General features: G+C 36.8%; 1 long non-coding RNA gene across 1 annotated transcript; it reads left to right on the forward strand.

Moving 5' to 3' along the window:
• The first annotated feature begins 212 nt into the window (after window positions 1-212).
• LOC111191051 (uncharacterized) lies at window positions 213-20,064 on the forward strand. The gene is made up of 3 exons (XR_002649338.2): window positions 213-364; window positions 10,285-10,397; window positions 19,372-20,064. It is a non-coding gene; the product is annotated as an uncharacterized LOC111191051 (long non-coding RNA).
• The last annotated feature ends 1,131 nt before the right edge of the window (window positions 20,065-21,195 follow it).

The following is a 21,195-nucleotide window of genomic DNA, read 5'->3' on the forward strand; positions in this document are numbered from 1 at the left end:
TTATTAGTCCTGTACACAATTGCAAACTATTTGTAATTTTATTTCCATCGTAAGATACAAGCAAACTTTGTCTGACAATCTCCATTTTATAGAATATCATGTGGTGCGACTATCAAGAAACTACTACTTTGGGACTTTTATGTTGAAACCAATTTAAAGACAGGAAGTTGCGTCATTTACCAGTTTGCACTTTTTAAGTTATTAGTGCTTTGTTTTAAATGTCAGGGCTCTCTGGATTCTAGTAAGGAGGTGTGGAGCTACTTTATGCCCCGTGTCTCCCAGTTTGAAGTGTATTTGGACAAAGTGTTACAATTTCTGGATCTTAGAACGCTGTGGGAGAACAGAGGTGTGCTATTTATCAAAAGTAAGAACTTTTTATCATGTTTTACTACAACAAAAGTCAATTTTAGACCGGAGTTCTCCATTAAAGAGGGCCTAACACAGCTGATTAAAAATTCAGGTGATTTGCTTCCTGTGGTTCTTAAAGGTTGTACCAATTCTTATGGGGAGGGTTTCACCCCTTACTCGTCTAACTCTGTACCACTTAAAAACAAAAAAACAAGGGTAGGAGTTTTCTCTCTTTCTCTTTTTTTTATCTCTTTATCTTTCTTTCCCTTCACCTGTATTTTGTGCTTCATTTCAGCATTTAGCTTTCAAACCAAAACAGGAAATGAGCAGCGTTGCTGAGAGCAAGAACCTCAGATAACACCTTGTCTGATTTGACCATCAGCAGAGTAAAGCTGATTTACAGCAATTTTACCCAGACCACTGTGCACCCTCTCCAGGTCTCAAACCTCACTATTAAATCTGATTTACTCCAGCTTTCTCAGGGTTCTTGCTCCATTTTAAAAGTCAAATTTAATGCTTTTTAAGCCATTTTAAGGAACTCAATAAATATAATTTAAGACACAAATGTAGTCATAACTTCTTAAGTAGAAAATAATTTATTGTATTGAAAATGTAAAATGTAACATTTCCCATTTATCAATTGTCTTTATTAATTTTGTTCCATTGTGATTTATAACATGTTAGCATGTTAGCTAGCTCACGTTATTGTTAACTAGCTCTCTGCTAACCCTAGTTTTCTCCAGGGTAACATAGCTAACTCGCCACTAACCTTAGTTCTAACCTTAGTTCTCTTCTGTTAATGTTAGCTAGCTCTACCCCAACCTCCCAAGTAACGTTAGCCAGCTCATCGCTAATGGTAACTTGGTCTCCGCTAATGTTAGCTAGCTCTACGCTAACCTTAGTTTTCTCCACAGTAACGTTAGGTAGCTCACCACTTATGTTAGCTAGCTCTACGCTAACCTTAGTTCCCTCCCCAGTAACGGTAGCTAGCTCGGCACTGATGTTAACTCCGCTAACCTTAATTCTCTGTACCCATTAACATATTAGCTAGCTCACCGCTAATGTTAGCTAACTCTACGCTAACCTTAGTTTTCTCCCCAGTATCTCTGCGCTAATGTTATTATGAGTTTTCCCACTGGCATTAAATGCACCATCTAAAAAGTGTAATACCTACAGCAAATTTACAGTAAATTTAAGACTAATTAAAACATTAATTTCATTGTGATGCTAATGTTAGCTAGCTCTCCGCTAACCCTAGTTTTCTCCCTGTAATATAGCTAACTAAGAACCCATGGGAACCCTGTTTCTAACTTACAGCTTCTTCACTGAGCAGGAGATGCATCTGAATCTTCCGCTTTATTGTTCTTAATATCTCCTCAGGTCTGGAGCTGCTGCATGTGTGTTTGCATCCTGTGTGATGTTTTCTGTTTTGGAGCGTTTATAGATTTGACGCACAATAGCCTACACGTCTTCCTGTTTGCTGCAGACTGAAGATGTAACGTTATTCCTCTCAACTCTGGATGTGTGTTGTGAGTGAATAAGCATATGCATATGTTATTGTTATCACGATTAAAATAAATGACAGTGTCTTTTCCTGTTTAGATTGTATCAGTTGTCAGCAACTATTATATATGTCTCCTTCTTATTCTTCTTGAATCAAGAGTTTTATTTATATTAAGAGGAAAAAAAAATAGTCACATAGTTCACAATTGCATTGTGTGATGGTCCATCCCAGATTCCACCGAGCCCAGTAGAGAATACTGGTTACTGATTCTGGACACGGTGAACATAAGGCTTCTGTTCTGCACAGTAGATTATTCAAAATAATAATAATACTAATACTACTACTACTACTACTACTACTACTACTACTACTACTACTACTACTAATAATAATAATAATAATAATAATGTCTTGATTATAATACAGTTTTGCACATCTTAGCTTAATTTTCTCAGTCAGCTTTATGAGGTAGAGTCACCTGGAATTCAGGCTTTCAGTTAACAGCTGTGCTGAACTCATCAAGATTTAATTACTTGAATTTCTTGTCTCTTAATAAAGTGTTTGAGAGCATCAGTTGTAAAGTAGTGAAGAGGTAGAGTTACAGGTATACAGTGAATAGTGAATATTTGAGTAATGCTCTAATACATATTATGAGAAGAAAGAACTACTCAACTAAGTAAAGAACTTTGAAAGTATCCTCAAGTGCATTCGCCAAAAAGTCCAGCAAAAATGTTATGATGATGAAACTGGCTCTCATCAGGAGCGCCCCAGGAAAGGTAGAGCAAGACACTGTAAGAAACCACAAGTTAACAGCTCCACATCTCTTTCTTTTATTCTTTCCACCATTTCTCTCTTTATTTTTCACCATCTGTCTGTATGTCTGTCTGTCTATCTATCCTCACTTTCTTCTCTCCCTTTCTCCAATTTTAATACCCTCTTTCATTTTCTCTCCCCATCTATCTATTTCTTCCTCTGTTTTATTTTCTCTTTCTTTCATCTCTTTCTTCCCTTTTCTTCCTTTTTTTCTTCCTTTCTATTTCTTTCTGTCCATCTTTCTCTCTGTACATCTTTCTCCCTCTCTCTCCATATTTTTTCTCTCCATATTTATAATTTTTTTCACATTTCTTGTTTCATTTTCTTTCCTTTGTTTCTTTCATTTTCTATCTATCTATCTATCTATCTATCTATCTATCTATCTATCTATCTATCTATCTGTCTGTCTGTCTGTCTGTCTGTCTGTCTGTCTGTCTGTCTGTCTGTCTGTCTGTCTGTCTGTCATTCTGCACACGCCGTTGTATCTCTGTATCCCTGCGCTGTACAGGAGCGCTTTGTTCTTTTCACTTTTATTAATATTCCTCCGCTGTCTAACACCATCCGCTTGGGGTTAGCTGAGAGCCGATAAAACACGGCAGATAAAAGCGTTAAAGGTGGTGCAGAAACTGGGATGAAAAACGAGAAAAATGAGGGTGAAAGGAAGGGGGAGTGAAACGCTGGACACGTGTCTTTGATCTGAGCTCGCGGATTCATAGAAAAGCAGCCAGGTTCCTCAGAAGCGACAAGCGAGGGGGGCGGGGCTACGGGAAGATGCGGCATGTGAGTGGGAGGGGTCATGCAAATAGTGGGCAGGGGCAATAGAAGTCAGCACGGCCCCTACTGCACTCTGATTGGCTCGCCTGTTCGTCGCCATAGGAAACGGGTTCACTTCAGGTTCTGTGGGTGAAAAATCTTGTTTGCCAGAGGGAGGGGCGGGGCCGGAGATGAAGAGGGGGCGGGGCATGAGAGGGATGGACATGACCTACATTCTGCTTTGGTTCCAGACCTGTGTGTTAGACTGTCCAGCCCTGGAGCTAGGGTGTTTCTCAATACCAAGAACAAGAAGAACGGACTTGTGTTCTCCATAAATTACATTACAAGAACAAACTTGTAAGAACACAATAACTGAGGACACCTATTAAGATGTGATATAATTATATTATTATTATAAAACCCAGAACTCAGTTCTTAAGTTTGTTTGTTGGTGGTTGGGTTCAAATGGCCTAAAACTGATGTTTAATGGTCAAGATGGTTGAAAAGCTGCTCATCCAGAATAATATATACCCTATACTGGTAAACCAACTGGTTAACCAGCTCTTGACCATGAAAGAGGTTGTGGTTGTGCATGGTCTTGTTGGTAATGCTGGCATCTCATAAGATAACACCTCTCAACTTATACAGGTGTGGTCAATCCCAAGCTGTCTCCTGAGCTAACAACACTTCATGATCAATTTACACTATATACTGGTATTCAGTGCCTTTTGGTATCTAATGTATCTAATGTATATAGTGTTTATTGACACCATGTAAGATGTTTATTATAGTATGAATGGGAATTTGACCAATTATGGATGAAAGTGGCCTTGTACAGCAAAATATTCCGAAATATTTTCCTAAAATAGCTCATATTTTACCAGTTTATCAACATTACAGATAACAACTCATTCAAGTTTACTGGTAATCTTAGCTAAATTAATGTTAATAGAATGGCATATATCATCGCTGTCTAAAAAAAAACATATCTTAAAAAATAGTAATTTTACAGGAAAAGGAAAAAGCCTTTTATCAGACTCTTATTAAACATCAGATAAGAAATCAAATTCAAATATATTAATAAATGGAGATACATGTTTTTCTTTGGGACAGGGATGATGTACTGTATAGCAACCTCTGTTTCTTGTAAAGAACTCTAAAATAGACCATATTTTACTCCAAACCACTCTGAAATACACTATTGCATCAGGAAACATGAGCTTTATAAATGTATACACATAAAGAAAAATCTGTGCAATTTACCATATTTAGCACAATCTGTTTACCATCACTGTGTGTGATATTACATAGACTTATTTATTACTTATTATTATTTACTGTTAACATATGTGCATTATCACTGGACATTGCTTACCACTACATACACACATATATACTGCAGAAGCATCATATTTTAGTATTTTGTGTTTTTTGTATATGTAGGTTTTTAACATTGCAACATTTTCATGCTGCAGGATTATGGAGGATAATGGATTGTCTTGTCTTGTCTTGTTTTGTCTTGTGGTGTCGTGTCATGTCTTGTTTTGTCTTGTTGTGTCGTGTCTTGTCTTGTCATGCCTTTTCTTGTCTTGGCTTGTCTTGTTGTGTCTTGTAGTGTCATTGCTTACCAAAGCATTCAAACATATATAATGGTGAATCATCATATTTTTAAATTATTTTTGTATTTTTTGTATGTCGTCGCTGTCCTATCAAAAACACTTTTTGTCAATTTTTGTCAATTTTTTGTTTACAACATAATTAATATAAATAATAAAATAAACTCTTTTTACATTGACTTCCATTGAAAGTTAACAAGGTTTTTTTCTCTTTCCTGTAAAGTTGGGGTTTTGGAGATAAGTGTTTTTCATTGGACAGCGACGATATGTAGGTTTTAATTTGTTTTTAACATGGCAACATTTCCATGCTGCGGGATTAAAAATAAAGCATTGTTTTGTTGTGTCGTGTCTTGTCATGTCTTGTCTCATCTCTTCATGTCTTGTCATGTCACGTCTTGTCGTGTTGTGTCGTGTCTTGTCATGTATTGTCTTGTCAAATCTTGTCTTGTCGTGTCTTTTCTTGTCTTGTCTTTTCATATTGTCTTTTCGTGTCTTGTCTTATCTTGTCGTGTCTTTTTATGTCTTGTCTTTTCATATTGTCTTGTCGTGTCTTTTCTTGTCGTCTTTTATATTGTGTCTTTTCGTGTCTTGTCGTATCTTGTCTTGTTGTGTCTTTTCATATCGTGTCTTTTCATATCGTGTCTTTTCGTGTCTTGTCTTATCTTGTCTTGTTGTGTCTTTTCTTGTCTTGTTTTCATATCGTGTCTTTTCATATCGTGTCTTGTCGTATCTTGTCTTGTTGTGTCTTTTCTTTTCATATTGTGTCTTGTCTTGTCGTGTCTTGTCACATCTTGTGTTAAATTGCCCTTACATTTCAGAATCTTATTGTTTTATCGATTATAGTTTTTTCGCATTCAAATTTAACTAATTTTGTTGTAGCCAGCTTATATTTTCATTTTGCTCAAATGAGTGATTTTTAGCTATTCTCTAAAATTCTTTTCTCGTTCCTAGATGGGAATATGTTATGTACATTCTCTCTCTCTCTCTCTCTCTCTCTCTTTCTCTCTGCAGCACCTGTTGCTATGCTGAAAGGTCAATGCAACTGGAATGCTTCCACATTCAGCTAACTGCCATTTGCCGTTTATGGGGGGTTGTGGTAGTGGTGTGTGAGTGTGTAAGTATGTGTGTGTGTGTGTGTGTGTTTGAGTGTATGTTTTCTAATGTGAGCAGCCGGTTAGTTCATTATGGTGGTGAATGTTTCCACAGAGTAATCGTATAAGTAGAGTTGTATAAGGGAACAGTGCAGGTTAATACAGTAGCAGGCTGTGACTGTAGGAATTCACATGACTGAATAAGCTCTCTTTCCCTTCCAACGCCCCCCTGAACTCACATGGGCCGGCTGACCTAAATTACTAGCTGGGAATCGGGATATAAAAACAAAAACAGAGGTGTATCTGTAATACATGCGCACGTGCACACGGGGGTTTGTTTGTTAGTTTTTCATAGGCTGTACATAATTATGTATATATTCTGTATGATAAACTGTGTATTTCTATATAAAAGGAAGCACATAAAACTTAAATGTAACCCTAAACTTTATTTTTTTTACTAACAAAGAAATACTTTTTTTCCTTTTATATCCTAAAAAATCTACAAATACCAGCACACACAGTGACTGGGCCTACACTGTAAGCATTTGTTGTAAAGTTTACATCAAATTCCTGCAAATTTTACTGTAAATTTTACTGATTGTAAAATATGTTGTATGAACTTTTTTTTTACTAATATTTGTCCCTACATATATACAGCACACTAGAATAATTTCATTGCAAAATTACAGTAAGTCTCTGCCAACTAAAACTGCCAGTATGATTTTAGAGTATGACATTGTAAATTATTTCCCTGTAAATAAAACACTGCGATCCAGTTTATCTAGGAATACAGTACTTTTTTACAATAAACTATTTTCTAATTAAATATGAACAGTAATTCATCTACATTAATACTTTTGCACATGTATCAACTGATTTAAACCATGTACTAAAGTTGTACTGTAGTTTTTTAAGGAACAGTCTGTAGGTTTTGGAGATTTGGAGGCCTCTCTGGTGATAATGTGTAATTGCACAGAGAGCAGAGTGGAAGAGTACTTTTAAAGCAGGTTAGTGGCCTGGCCACATCACCAGTAATTCTAGGGACATTATTGAAACACTTTAAGTGTATAAATATACTGTTGTGTCTTGTATAATGTACTAAATATATATTTACCTGGTTGTTGCCCTTTTGAGGGGGGGGGGGTTGGTTCTGGGGAAATGGCAGCCATGTAAACTTCTGTTCTTCTAGTATTACTTGGAGCTACAAGGTGCTACAAAGTGAGGGGAGGGGACTCCTTACTAAAACACCTGTGGGAAAGAAAAACTTACCATCCAGTGACGGGTCTAAAAATCTGTATGTAAATATGGTGTAAATAATGTCTACATTAATGTATGTAAATCTGTGTGTTCATGTATATGGGTGTGTATAGCTTTGAAGCAGCCCCTACTTGTAGTTTATATTGGGTATGGCCCAATTAAAAGGGCTGGTAAAGCCCTCTGTGCGGGAGGTCTAAAATGGGAAGGCATTTTGAGCCAGTCATTCTGCTGAAGCTTTAGTTGCCTGCATGACAAAACCTCCACAGAAACACTGGATTAAAAGTTGAACAGTTTACTTCTCGAAAAATAAGTTGATACAGAATTGTTTTTATCCAAAAGGGCAACCATTCTATTCTACATATACAGCTCTGGAAAGAAAATAAGAGACCACCTAAAAATGATGTGTTTCTTAGATTTTTCCTAATTAAAAAACCTCTGGAGTATAATCAAGAGGAAGATGGATGATCAGAAGCCATCAAACCAAACTGAACTGCTTGAATTTTTGCACCAGGAGTAAAGCAGCATAAAGTCATCCAAAAGCAGTGTGTAAGACTGGTGGAGGAGAACATGATGCCAAGATGCATCAAAAACTGTGAATAAAACCAGGGTTATTCAACCAAATATTTTATTTTAAATATTTTGTCCACTCCTCACTCAGGAATACTATTACTTTTAGTTGAAAAGAAAAACTGCTGCTTTAATGCTTGAAGGTAAATGGATATATGTGCACTATAAATACAAGATGCTATTGTAGATATTTATTGCAACAAAATGCAGCAATTATTTACAGGGTACTATACTGTATATGTAGGGAGATTTTTTTCACACACACACACACACACACACACACAGAGAGAGCACTGTATTGCACAACAGGCAGTAAGACGTTGTGTAATCTGCCTCCTCTCGTAGTGACATTTAGTAAATAATGCAGGAGCTGCTAAATCCTATAAGCCCTGTGATTAACTCACACATGGGCTCTCGGGTCATGGTCAGCTCGTCAGGTCTGATCTGAGGCCTGATATAACTGGTGCTGCCTTCAAATTCAGACTGTGCTGATGGTTTATGTCTGGTTTTATGATCGGTAACTTTCAGTCAGCATCCGAATAGACACTGGTGGCCCTATTTTAGTGATCTATAGCCAGTGATGGGAGTAACGGCGATGAAATAAACGGCGTTACTAACGCCGTTACTTTTTTCAGTAAGGAGTAATCTAACTAATTACTCTGACTGTAACTATAACGCCGTTACCATTTCTCACATCCCGTTACTGCACGTTACTTTAGCCACTCAATTATTATAATTATTAAAAACTTCGCGCATACAGACAAATGTGTGTGTGTGTGTGCGTTGTGTGTGTGAGTCATAAGGGAGGGGAGGATGAGATAACCGCCTAAGCAATGATTGTTGTCTTTGCTGTCGTGCACTCTATTCATCTGGCTTATGAAACACGCTCTGAGAAGGTGGGGGCCGGGTGGATGGGGGGGTGAAGTTTATGGGGGCGATTATCACAAAAGTAACGCAATAGTTACTTTTACTGGTAACTAGTTACTTTTATAGTGGAGTAACTCAGTTAGTAACTCTAGTTACTTTTTTGGAGAAGTACCTAGTAACTATAACTAATTACTTTTTCAAAGTAACGTGCCCAACACTGTCTATAGCGCATTGGCCAATTGCTCATCACCCAGCTGGATTTAGGGTGTGATGGTGTTTCTTTAGTATCGTGAAAAAAATACTTCTTGCACAGCTCAAAATGTACAAAAGGCATGTACTAATTATCTTAATTAATCATAGGTGTGTTTTTTCATGGGCATAATGTCTAATCAATATTATGAGAAGCAAGAACTACTTAACTAATTCAACTTAAGAAAAGTTAAAATTGAGAACTTTGAGAACTCTGAAAGTGTCCTCAAGTACATTTCTAATAGATGCACACGTGATTTGTTTGTTTTTCATAGGCTAAAATCATTTCATTGCAAAATCATTGAGTAAGTCACTGCCAACTAAAACAGCCAGTATGATTTTGAGAATGATTGTGGTATTGTATGTTATTTCACTGTATTATAACAGTAAATGAAACACTGGGATCCAGTTTGTCTACAGTAAAATAATAAAAAAAGTGTTTACATCTAAAGAATACAGTACATGTTTATTTACCATAAACTTTTACATAACTTTTATTTTTTAAATAAAAGTTAACAGTAACTGATCTACATTAATACTTTTGCACATGTATCAACTGATTTAAACTGTGAACAAAAAAAATGGCTGTAGTTTTTAAAGCAACAGTCTGTAAGTTTTTTAAGATTTAAGGGATTTGGAGACCTCTCTGGTGATAATGTGTAATTGCACTTCTGGGGACAACACTGTAGGTGTACAAATATACTAAAAATACTCACCGGGTTGTTGCCCTTGGGGGGGTTCCTGGGGAAATAGAATAGTGGCCATGCACTACAAAAACTCCACAGAAACAATTAGTTAAAAGTTGAACAGTTTACTTCTCAAAAAATATGTTAATACAGAATTGTTTTTACATTAGATTACATTACATTACATTTGGCGGACGCTTTTGTCCAAAGCGACTTACAATAGTGAAGTATTTTATCCAAAAGTCCTTACAAAATTTAACCAAAAATAAAAAGAGCTCAAGTGCAGTCGTCAAAAAGATAATCGAAAATGTTGGTGAAATGATGATGATGGAACTGGCACTCATCAGGACTGCCCCAGGAAAGAAAGACCAAGAGTTTTCTCTGTTTAGAGTTACCAGCCTCAGAAACCGCTAACCGCTATTGTTAAAAGCTCCCCAGATAAGGGCATCTAAATGCTTCTTCACAGGTTTTTTTTTGTTTGTTTATTTAACACTTTTAAGTTACTACATGATTCTTTATGTGTTCCTTCATAGTTTGGACCCTGTTCAAACCAAGAACTCTGATTGGTTGACTGAAGTCTCAGTGTACAGCTTGGACGTGATGACAGGAATGCCACAGTGGGTGCGAGTGTGCCACAGGATTAAAGGTACTTCCTCTGACTAACACTGCTGTGACCTTGAGTAAAGCACTTAAACCACAGGTGCCTGAGTTTTGAAGCAGATATAGCTTTTTCACGTCACTCGCATGCCTCCACTCACGTCAGACTTGTTTTGATGGTTATGTTACAGCTGAGCGGAATCCGGATTAAGCAACAGAAACCAGTGTGGACACAAACAAGCGTTCAAAAATACAGGACCAGTTAATTTTTTGAGCCCTCCTTTTCTCATTCAATGTGTTTTTTGCATTGTAAATGTAGAATATTAATATTGAAGACTATATTAAAGCTATACAGGAACATCTGTCGAATCTGTAGAACACTAAAGAAAAAGTGTTAAACAAACCAGAATATGTTTACTACTTTAGATTTATCTTTAAGGACAGATCTGCACACTCTTGGTGAGATTTTAATCTCAGTGTCTTCATGAGGGAGAGTCCCCTGGAATAGTTTTCTCAGCGTCTTGAAGGAAGGAGTTTCATGTCTTTAATATTAATCTACAATGTAGAAAATAAATTAAATAAAGAAATAAAGAAAAACATAGAATGAGAAGGTGCGTACAAACTTTTGACTGGTACTGTATTTGGGGTTATTAAAAAAAAAGCAATGAGAAATTATGAAGTTGTGACTATCACATATATGTAAAACTTCAGATTACATAGTAATAAATATTTTCCATCTTAATCACTTTTTATTTCCTGTCATGCATGCATCCTCCTTTTTGTTTAAAAGTTTTAGTGAAACTCAGCACTTACTAAAACCCATTTGAGCTAGAGTTGTTCAGTAGACATGTTGAATTGTTCATGGTGACTGTTTCAAAGATTGATCTCAAATGGTTGATTTCCTCAATTTTGTAAAATTTTGTTATATATATTTTTACTGCAACAGGCAAGACAAAGAAAGTTTATTTATATAGCACCTTTCATACGAAACAGTCACTCAAAGCAGTCTAAATCGCTGCCATTATGATCAGGAGATCGCTGATTTGAATCCTGGTGATAACTAAGGTTGCGCCTGTGAGCTGATGTATCGGAACCGAGTCGCTGCGTTTTCCTCCGAGTGTTGGTGAGCGCTGTGACGCTTCTCGGTATTTGGCAGTTGGAAAAGAGTATATAGGAGTATATGTGTATAATAATATTGTATTGTTACACAGTGTTTGTATGATACAGTATTTAAACATCTATGCTCTGCAAACAAAAGGCACATTATACACAGTATACTGCAGATATTGACCCAGTTTTCAGTTCCCAGCCTCGTGGAAATTGCTTTAAATTGAATTAAAACAGTGTTTCATAATTTAATCTTGTATGTACTTTCATTGCCATTTCACAGAATCAGTCCAGTGACATAAACAGTCATAGATTAAATCAGTTCATTTAAAGGTTTATTATATAGTTCATGGCGTGTTCCAGGGCTGGGGCTGTATAATGTGGAGTAAATAAGATGTTATGATGTTATGATATGGTGGTTATGTTGATTGATTGCAGAACGCCTTTCAGTTTATTAAAAACGTGATGAATCATTGTGAAACGCTGCCCTGCATCATTTTCACCAACGTTATTTACGTTGGTTGGATTATGTGAATGACGTGATTCGGTAAAAAGCCACAGAACATCTGGAACATCTATAACTGAACAGAAAACACATAAAAAATAACTGTACTCTTGAGTTCCAGTGGAGCAACTGATGCCACAGCCAACCACTGAACAGAGTATACAGTACAGGTCAAAAGTCTTTGGTTTGGACACACCTTCTCTTTTTCAATGTGTTTTCTTTACTTTCATGAATATGTAATATTGTAGATTCTCACTGAAGCATCAAAACTATGAATGAACACATGTAGAGTTTTATGTACTTAATAAAAAAAGGTGAAATAACTGAAAAAACATGTTTTCTATTCTAGTTTCTTCAAAATAGCCACCCTTTGCTCTGATTACTGCTTTGCACACTCTTGGCATCATTCTCTCAATGAGCTTCAAGAGGTGGCCACCTGAAATGAAAAGTTTTCCAGCAGTCTTGAAGGAAGGAAGGAGTTCCCAGAGGTGTTTATTAGCACTTTTTGCTCCTTTGCCTTCTTCACTCTGTGCTCCAGCTCACCCCAAACCATCTGGATTGGGTTCAGGTCCGGTGACTGTGGAGGTTCAGCTCATTTTTTGTTAAGTACATAAAACTCCACATGTGTTCATTCATAGTTTTGATGCTTCAGTGAGAATTTACAATATAAATAGTCATGAAAATAAAGAAAACGCATTGAAAAAGAGAAGGTGTGTCCAAACTTTTGGCCTGTACTCTATACATTAGGGAGTGTGTTTTTTTTGGGGGGGTATTTACATGCTAATTGGCATTATTTGTATTGAAACAGTCCAAAAAAAAGAAAAACTGGTATAGCTTCCATACAGAACTCCAGAAATACTCCTGAATAACAACGTTAATACATATTAATCACAGAAACACATATAATATAATATACCAGTAAAAAAAAATTGGGCATACCTTCTAATTCAATGTTTTTATATTTGTTACCTACATTATAAATGAATACTGAAGTAATCCAGACAATAAAGGAACACATAAGGAATCATGTAATAACTTAAAAGCGTTAAACAAACCTAAATATGTATAGCATTTAGATGCTCTTATATCTGGGGAGCAGTTAACTGGTTTCTGAGGCTGGTAACTCGTACAACAGAGAATTTTTCTGGCAAAAAATTCAGGTAAAAAAAAGTAAGAATGCTGTTTGTCTGTCTGTCTGTAATTCACAGAAAAAGAGACTCTATGTAGCAAATACCGGGCTATAAACAAATATACAACTGCTAAATGAGCAGTCTATATATTGTAAACTTTCAAATGATTAATGATTTTTTTTCATCTTAATTTTTTCTTTTGTGTTTGGTGTTTTCTTTTTTTTTTTTGTTTGTTTCTTTTTTTTGTTTTATATGTTTTGTGTCAATTAAATTTGTAATAAACACATATATATACTGTATATATACATATATGTGTGTATGTATGTATGTATGGATGTATATACATATATGTATGTATATATATATATGTATATATGGATATATATATATATATATATATATATATATATATATATATATATATATATATATATATATATATATATATATTAGTTAGCTAAAAAAGGGTAGGCAAAATAAGCTAATAGCTTCAGCCTATACCTTTTCGGTTGTTTAAAGAGGTTGTTTAAATGCAAGATAGAGGATGTGATTTTGGCAAAAGCCGAAATAAAAAAACTACTACTAAAAAATAAATAAACTCAAATATGTATAGCTTTTTCTTATTTTCATTGCATTGGAAGCCTGTGTGTAATATTATATACTTCATATTGACCTTTTTGTTTTGCAAACCATCCTTAAACAGAAAAAAACATGATTAAAAATGTTCTATTCGAATGGGATTAGTATCTCAGGGGGACGTCTGTGAAAAATATTTTACACTTCTACTCAGTGATAATGCAATTGAAAAAACAGGAGGACCAGTGAGTTTTTTTAGGCTTTCTTGGTCACATGACATTGCAGCGTTCAGTAGCTCCTCCATTTTCACTCGCTGTTGTGTTTTTTATACATGGATCTCTGTGAAAATGCATGCCCGAAGTGTAATTACGGTGTGCAGCAGTGGACAAAAAGCTATTTTATTAAACGCAAGGTGATAAAAATCAGATGTGCATCCGGACAGGAATAAAATTATAGGAGGACTACGGAAAATTTTTTTTTCAGCGAAACGAATACATGGTCGTTCTGGATGGGAATAAAATCACAGAGGAACCCCTATAAAAGAGAAAATTACCCCAGAACCCCCTGAGAAATTAATCTCGTCTGGATAGGGCTTAAATCACATAAAATTATTACAAATTAGCTGTTTCTTGTCCATTGGCTGCTTAATGGTTATGTGCAACAGAATATTTAAAAATAAAGAAAACGCATGCTGTCCATTGTAATGGATGCGGGGTCTAAAAAGGTCAAGAGGGCAAGTAATTCAAGTAATTAACTCTTGATGAATTCAGCACAGCTGTTAACTGAAAGCCTGAATTCCAGGTGACTCTACTTCATAAAGCTGACTGAGAGAAAAATCCAGCCAGATGCAAGTTTGGATAAATTTAGTATTAATTTACAATGCAGAAAACCTTTTTTTTTTTTTTTTTTTTTTAGACATCATAGTACATTTGTCTCGCCAAACCCCGCCCACTCCAGAAAAAGAGTCATAAAAAAAGAGCTCAACTGCCTCTAGTGTTTGTATGCAAATGTAGAAGAAAGAAAAAATAATCACGTCTTAAATAAGCGTGTGTATATTTAGGCCAATGGATTTGTATTGTTGTGAAATTGTTGGAGTCGTTGAACCGGTTGGTCGGCTCGGCTCGCTGCGTAACAGCCGCCTCATTGTTTACAGTGCATGCTCCCTGTCTCACTGTTGTGTAACATCACTGATAAGCATTATCACAAGTCGTTTCTACAGGACTGACACTCTGCTGGAGATCGCTGCCGGTCGGTTATTGATCTGATGGTATGTTGCATCATTAGTGATGAACACAGTCCCTTTTATGTTATGTGATTCTGAACTTTAGACCCTCTTTATCCTCTGATGTAAAGAAGAGCGTAAAGCAAACAGAACTGGTTAAAAATAAAACCTGCTGTATGGATGAAAGAGTGGGAGAGCCTCTCTTATCTTATCTCACTTTAAATAAGCTTCAACGTTAACTCCATCTACCACTGCAGGCCTAAATACAGCTCTGGAAAAAGTTAAGAGACCACTTCAGTTTCTCTGAATCAGCTTCTCTGATTTTTATAGGCTATTTATAGGTATATGTCTGGGTAAAATGAACATTGCTGTTCTATATATTCTATAAACTACAGTTTCTAAACAACATTTCTCCCAAATTACAAATAAAAGCATTTATTAAAATACCAATAAAGAAGATGCAGACCTCAAATGATGCAAAGAAAACAAGTTTATATCCATATATGAGTTTTAAGAGTTCAGAAATCAATATTTGGTGGAATAACCCTGGTGGTTTTTAATCACTGTTTTCTAATCTCAGCATGTTCTCCTCCACCAGTCTTACACACTGCTTTTGAATAAATGTATGCCTTTACTCCTGGTGCAAAAATTCAAGCAGTTCAGTTTGGTTTGATGGCTTGTGATCATCCATCTTCCTCTTGATTATATTCCAGAGGTTTTCAATTTGGTCTCATTTTCATTTTTTCTCATTTTTTCCAGCGCTAAATAGTTACGCAATAATAATACAGATATATGAAAACAGATTGTATGAATACAGATTATAAGATTATGAACTACAACTGCAAATCAGATAGAGTTGTGAAAGTATGAACCTAAGATTTTTCATATTTTATCTCCTAAAATTTCATTTATCAGCATTATATACTTCCATTCCTGTATTTCAGGCATGCAGCACATCCAAAAAAAGTTGTAACAGGGGCAATTTAGATCTAGTAATGAGTTAAAAAAAGAGTTAATGATGTGATTTCAGACAGGTGATGTCAACAGGTGATTATACTCACTTATTGCTAGCTTTTGTATTTCCACTTGGGTCTTGACTACTAAAGAATCCACCCATCCATTTTCTGTGAATCAGCTGAAAGAATCATTTGGATCCTCCCTTATTGTGACATCACAATTAGGAAACCTGCATAGAACTACCCTGGCTCCACCCCTCTCCCGTCAACCCCCGCCAGAGCCCCGCCCACTAGATCAACCATTTAGGAACAGGATTAGTCAGCAGACTTCGTCTGAGGGAGGGATCTGTAACTACTGTCAGTGGCGAGTTAGCAGATGAGAGGGGATGTACGTAATTTCAAATAATACGTTTTGTGCTTCTATCACAGTAAAGCATGAAGTAGCTTGTTCGTGTTTTGCCATTTAGCACAAGCTAACACTAACCTGTGGTAAACACATTAAGCTTATTTGTGACAATAGTGACAGAGCCCTTAAATGTCTGAAACTGGTAAGAATAGAGCTGGTGAGATCTCTCTTTATCTTTTTGTGAGAGTGATTTTGTGTAAAGGACTTCATTCATATATTTTGTATAGCTCCTAGACCTGTTCTAACTTGTGTAAAAAGAGGTATAGTATGTTTCCTTTAAGACGTACCTAAATATATTTTTAATATTTTGATATTTTAGCATCCCAAACAAAAATCTGAGTCTGTTACAGTTACAAAATTTAATTCCTGTCATTTTGCACTTTTTGTAAAAGGTATGGTCTGAAAATAAATGTCATATATTCATTTCTAGCAGGTTGTTTGTGTAAAAATATAAAAATAACTGATCTTGTTTATGTAGTTTTGAAGTTATATAACTGTAAATGATATGCAGAGAGCGTGACGCTCCTCTGTTACATGTTCCTGCAGTAGTAGGTCAGTGTGTCACAGCCGAGGGGCGGACTCTGTGAATCTGAGGGACTGGTACAGCGGTCAGACTGGTACACTGCAGGCAGATGACATAAGTGGAGAGCTGTTGTTTAGGCGGGGGGGCAGGAGGGGCAGAGGGGTTGGGGCAGGGGACGGGTAAGAGTGGCACAGGGGGGGCAGGAATAATCTGTTCCAGGAAGGAAACAGAACAGGATAAGATAGGCCACCTCTTTGTTTTCCTTCATTTGAGTTAAACACTCCCCAACTCACTCCCCGACACTCTCTCAATCTCTTTTTCTCTCACTCTCTTTTTCTCTCTCTCTTACTCCACGATACTGTATCACTCTCTCTCTATATATATTTATTTTTCCTCTCTCTTTCACTCTACAATACTGTATCACTCCCTCTTTCTCTCTCTCTCTCTTTCTCTCTGTTCCTCTCTCTCACTCCACAATACTGTATTATTTTCTCTCTCCCTATTTCTCTTTCTTACTCTCTTTCCATTTCTCTCTCTCACTCCACAATACTGTATCACTCTCTTTCAACACACTCTCCATCTCTTTCTCTCTCTCTCTCCATTTCTCTCTCTCACTCCACAATAATTTCTCTTTCCCTCTCTTTCTCTCCCTCTCTGTCTCACTCCGCAATTTTGTATCACTCTCTTTCAACACACTCTCCATCTCTTTCTCTCTCTCTCTCTCCATTTCTCTCTGTCTTTCTCTGTTTCTCTCTCTCTCACTCCACAATACTGTATCACTCTTTCTCTCTCTATTTCTCTTTCCCTTTCTTTCTCTGTCTCTCTCTTACTCCGCAATACTGTATCACTCTTTCTTTCTCTCTATTTTTCTTGTCCCAATCTCTCTCTACCATATTTCTCTTTCTCACTCTATTTCCTTTCCATTTTTTTCTCTTTCTTGCTCTCTATCTCTCTCTCTCTCTCTCCAAGTCATTATATCACTCTCCCTCTCTCTCTTTATTTCTCTCTCTCAAACACATACTCTCTGTCTTTCTTTCGCTTGCTCTCTTTTTCCATATCTCTCTCTCTCTCTCTCTTTCTATTTCTCTCTCTCTCTTATTACATGTCATAGTTATATCACTCTCTCACAAACACACACACTCTCTCTGTTTCCCTCCCTCTCTCTTTCTCTCTCTCTCGCTCTGTTTATTCTCCACTGCCCGTCCCTTCATCCTCCTCCCTCCCTCCCTCCTCTTATTTTCTGACCTAGTTTCTAATAAGAGCCAGGGTTGCATAATGGGGGAATTTGTTTTGCAACTAATACTCGGGTTTCTGCTGCAGAGCTGTCTCTGTGGGTATGTTCGCAGAAATTGGGGGAGAGCAGGGGAATCAGATTCCAGACGAGTGCTTGTTTAGGGAGATAAATCAGAGATAAAAGCTGATTCTGCGTGACAGTACTCATCACCCGGCTGCTTGCTGGAAGATCCACCAAATAAGCATAGAAATCTGCAGAGTATCCCAGTACAATGACACAGGTTTCTTCAACAATAGCAACTGAAATAAATCAGTTTATTTTAAATTCAAACCCTCATACAGTATAGCAGCAGAATAAGGCTTTAAAACTGATTTCAGGGAGAATTAAAAACAAGGAACTGCTGGGATTGTTGGACACAGGAGAAATATAAGATGAAAAATGGGCGGGGCTCTTTTGTCGTTGAAACATACCGCATTTTATGGACTGTAAGGCGCACCGTATTATAAGCACATTTATAAGCAACACTAGTAAGGAACAAGGGTGCCGCCATGTTTCCCTTATCAACCTAAATCAGCAGGTCTTGTTACTGGGGGTGCCAAAGGAAACAATTCTTTATAATTTTTTTGGAAATAAAAAAAAATAATAATTCTTAAAAAAAAAAAGAAAAAAAAATTTAAACAAGTCAATCGAGCTCTGGATGATAATCTACACAGAGTTCTCTCCTGAAAACTGTTTATTTGGGTGAGTAAAGCGCTTCCTTTAATTACAGTAAGCTTAGATTTCCAGTATTTTAGTGTGCATTTAGCAGCAGCGCTAGCCAGGGTTAGCAGCAAATTAAGATATCAATTCAGTTTCTGAATCAGTTTCTCTGATTTTGCTATTTATAGGTTTATGTTTGAGTAAAATGAACATTGTTGTTTTATTCTATAAACTACAGACAACATTTCTCCCAGATTCCAAATAAAAATATTCTCATTTAGAGCATTTATTTGCAGAAAATGAGAAATGACTGAAATAACAAAAAAAAAGATGCAGAGCTTTCAGACCTCAAATAATGCAAAGAAAACAAGTTCATATTCATAAAGTTTTAAGAGTTCAGAAATCAATATTTGGTGGAATAACCCTGGTTTTTAATCACAGTTTTCATGCATCGTGGCATCATGTTCTCCCCCTCCACCAGTCTTACACACTGCTTTTGGATAACTTTATGCTTTACACTCCTGGTGCAAAAATTCAAGCAGTTCAGTTTGGTGGTTTGATGGCTTGTGATCATCCATCTTCCTCTTGATTATATTCCAGAGGTTTTCAATTTGGTAAAATCAAAGAAACTCATCATTTTTAAGTGCTCTTTTATTTTTTTCTAGGGCTGTATATGAGGAATCAACAATGGAGCATCCAAGTAAGAGGTTACCAAAGTAGGAATTATTAGCATTTTAATACGACTCTTAACAAACAATGGCAAACATGTCTCTCTGTTCTCTTGGTCCTCTTTGTTTGGTGTGTGTTTCAGTGTGTGTGTTTCAGTGTGTGTGTGTGTGTTTTGGCGAGGGGTGATCCTGCACTGCACAGACCGCAGTGTTGTGCAACATATGAAAGCTGGCCAGAATCACTGCTGTGTCTCTGCAGCCCACAGCGAGCAGCGTGAAGCCCACCCTCAGCCAGAGCTCCGGCCTCCGACCCACCAGACCGTTAAACTCCATTTATTACACTTATTCTTTCTCTCTCAGTCATAAAGCACTGTAACAACTGAATAAATCACAAATCACATCAGAAAATGTGGAATAAATGGATTTGTGTTTGTCTGGAGAAGAAGAGAAGATGTTTGATTATGATTCATATCTCACCTCATTACATCATAATGAAACAGTGATTCTGATAGAGCATGAAAACATAATTCATTATTAAAGGACCAATATGTACCAAATGAGAGCGAGCTTGTAAAATGGATAACCCAATCCTATTACAAAACAATAGAATAGAGAGTTGTCTGCCACACCCCCTCCTCTTCTCTAGATGTGAAACTTACGTACAGTGGCTTGCAAAAGTATTCAAACCCCTTGAACTTGTACGCATTTTGTCACCTTACAATCACAAACTGAATAATAATAATAATAATAATAATACATTTTATTTGTAATGCACTTTACATTTCAAAGAAATCTCAAAATGCTACAGCATAAATGGCAATAAAATCAGAAGCAAACATTTAGGAACAAGTGAAAAAAAAAAGATGTTAAATGTATTTTATTAAGATCTTAAGTGACAGACAAACACAAATATTGCATAAGTGTAAAGTGGAACAAAAATGGTACATGGTTTTTAAAATAATAAATATCAGAATAAATAAAAATCTGAAAAGTGTGACGTGCAAAAGTATTCATTCCCCCCTATACCCTAATACTTATAAAAGCAACGAGTGTTACTTTTCAGCCACTCAAAGCGCTTTATCTGTAGGCCAAAAAATGTTTCAGCTTTGGTCTCATCTGACCGCAGCACCTTCCTTCACATGTTTGCTGTACAAACAGCACTTCCTATGTCTTTCTTTCAACAGTGGCCACTCCTCCATAAAGGCCAGATTTATAGAGTGCAGGACTTATAGTTGTCCTGTGGACAGATTCTCCTGATCCACCTGAGCTGAGAATCTCTGCAGCTCCTCCAGAGTGACCATGGGCCTCTTGGCTGCTTCTCTGACCAGTGCTCTCCAAAATATACCCCACACTATTTCAACATCACCACCACCAGCCTGAACCAGCTGTTGATACAAGGCAGGATGGATCCATGCTTTCATGTTGTTGATGCCAAATTCTGACCCTACTATTGGAATGTTGCAGCAGAAATCATCAGAGACTCATCAGATCAGGTAACCAGGTTTTTCCTATCTTCTATTGTCCAGTTTTGGTGAGTCTATGTGAATTGCAGCCTCAGTTTCCTGTTCTTAGCTGCAGGAGCTGCACCCGGTGTGGTCTTGGTCTTCTGCTGCTGCTGTAGATCAACATCCGCCTCAAGGTTGGACGTGTTGTGCTGATGTTCAGAGATGCTCTTCTTCTGCAAACCTCGGTTGTAACGAGTCGAGTGGTTATTTGAGGTACTGTTGTCGTTCTATCAGCTGGAATCAGTCTGACCGTTCTCCTCTGACCTCTGACCTCTGGCATCAACAAGGCGTTTGCTCCCACAGAACTGAACTGCAG

The sequence above is a fragment of the Astyanax mexicanus genome, chromosome 19 (genome assembly GCF_023375975.1).
Source record: "Astyanax mexicanus isolate ESR-SI-001 chromosome 19, AstMex3_surface, whole genome shotgun sequence".
Lineage (NCBI taxonomy): Eukaryota > Metazoa > Chordata > Actinopteri > Characiformes > Acestrorhamphidae > Astyanax > Astyanax mexicanus.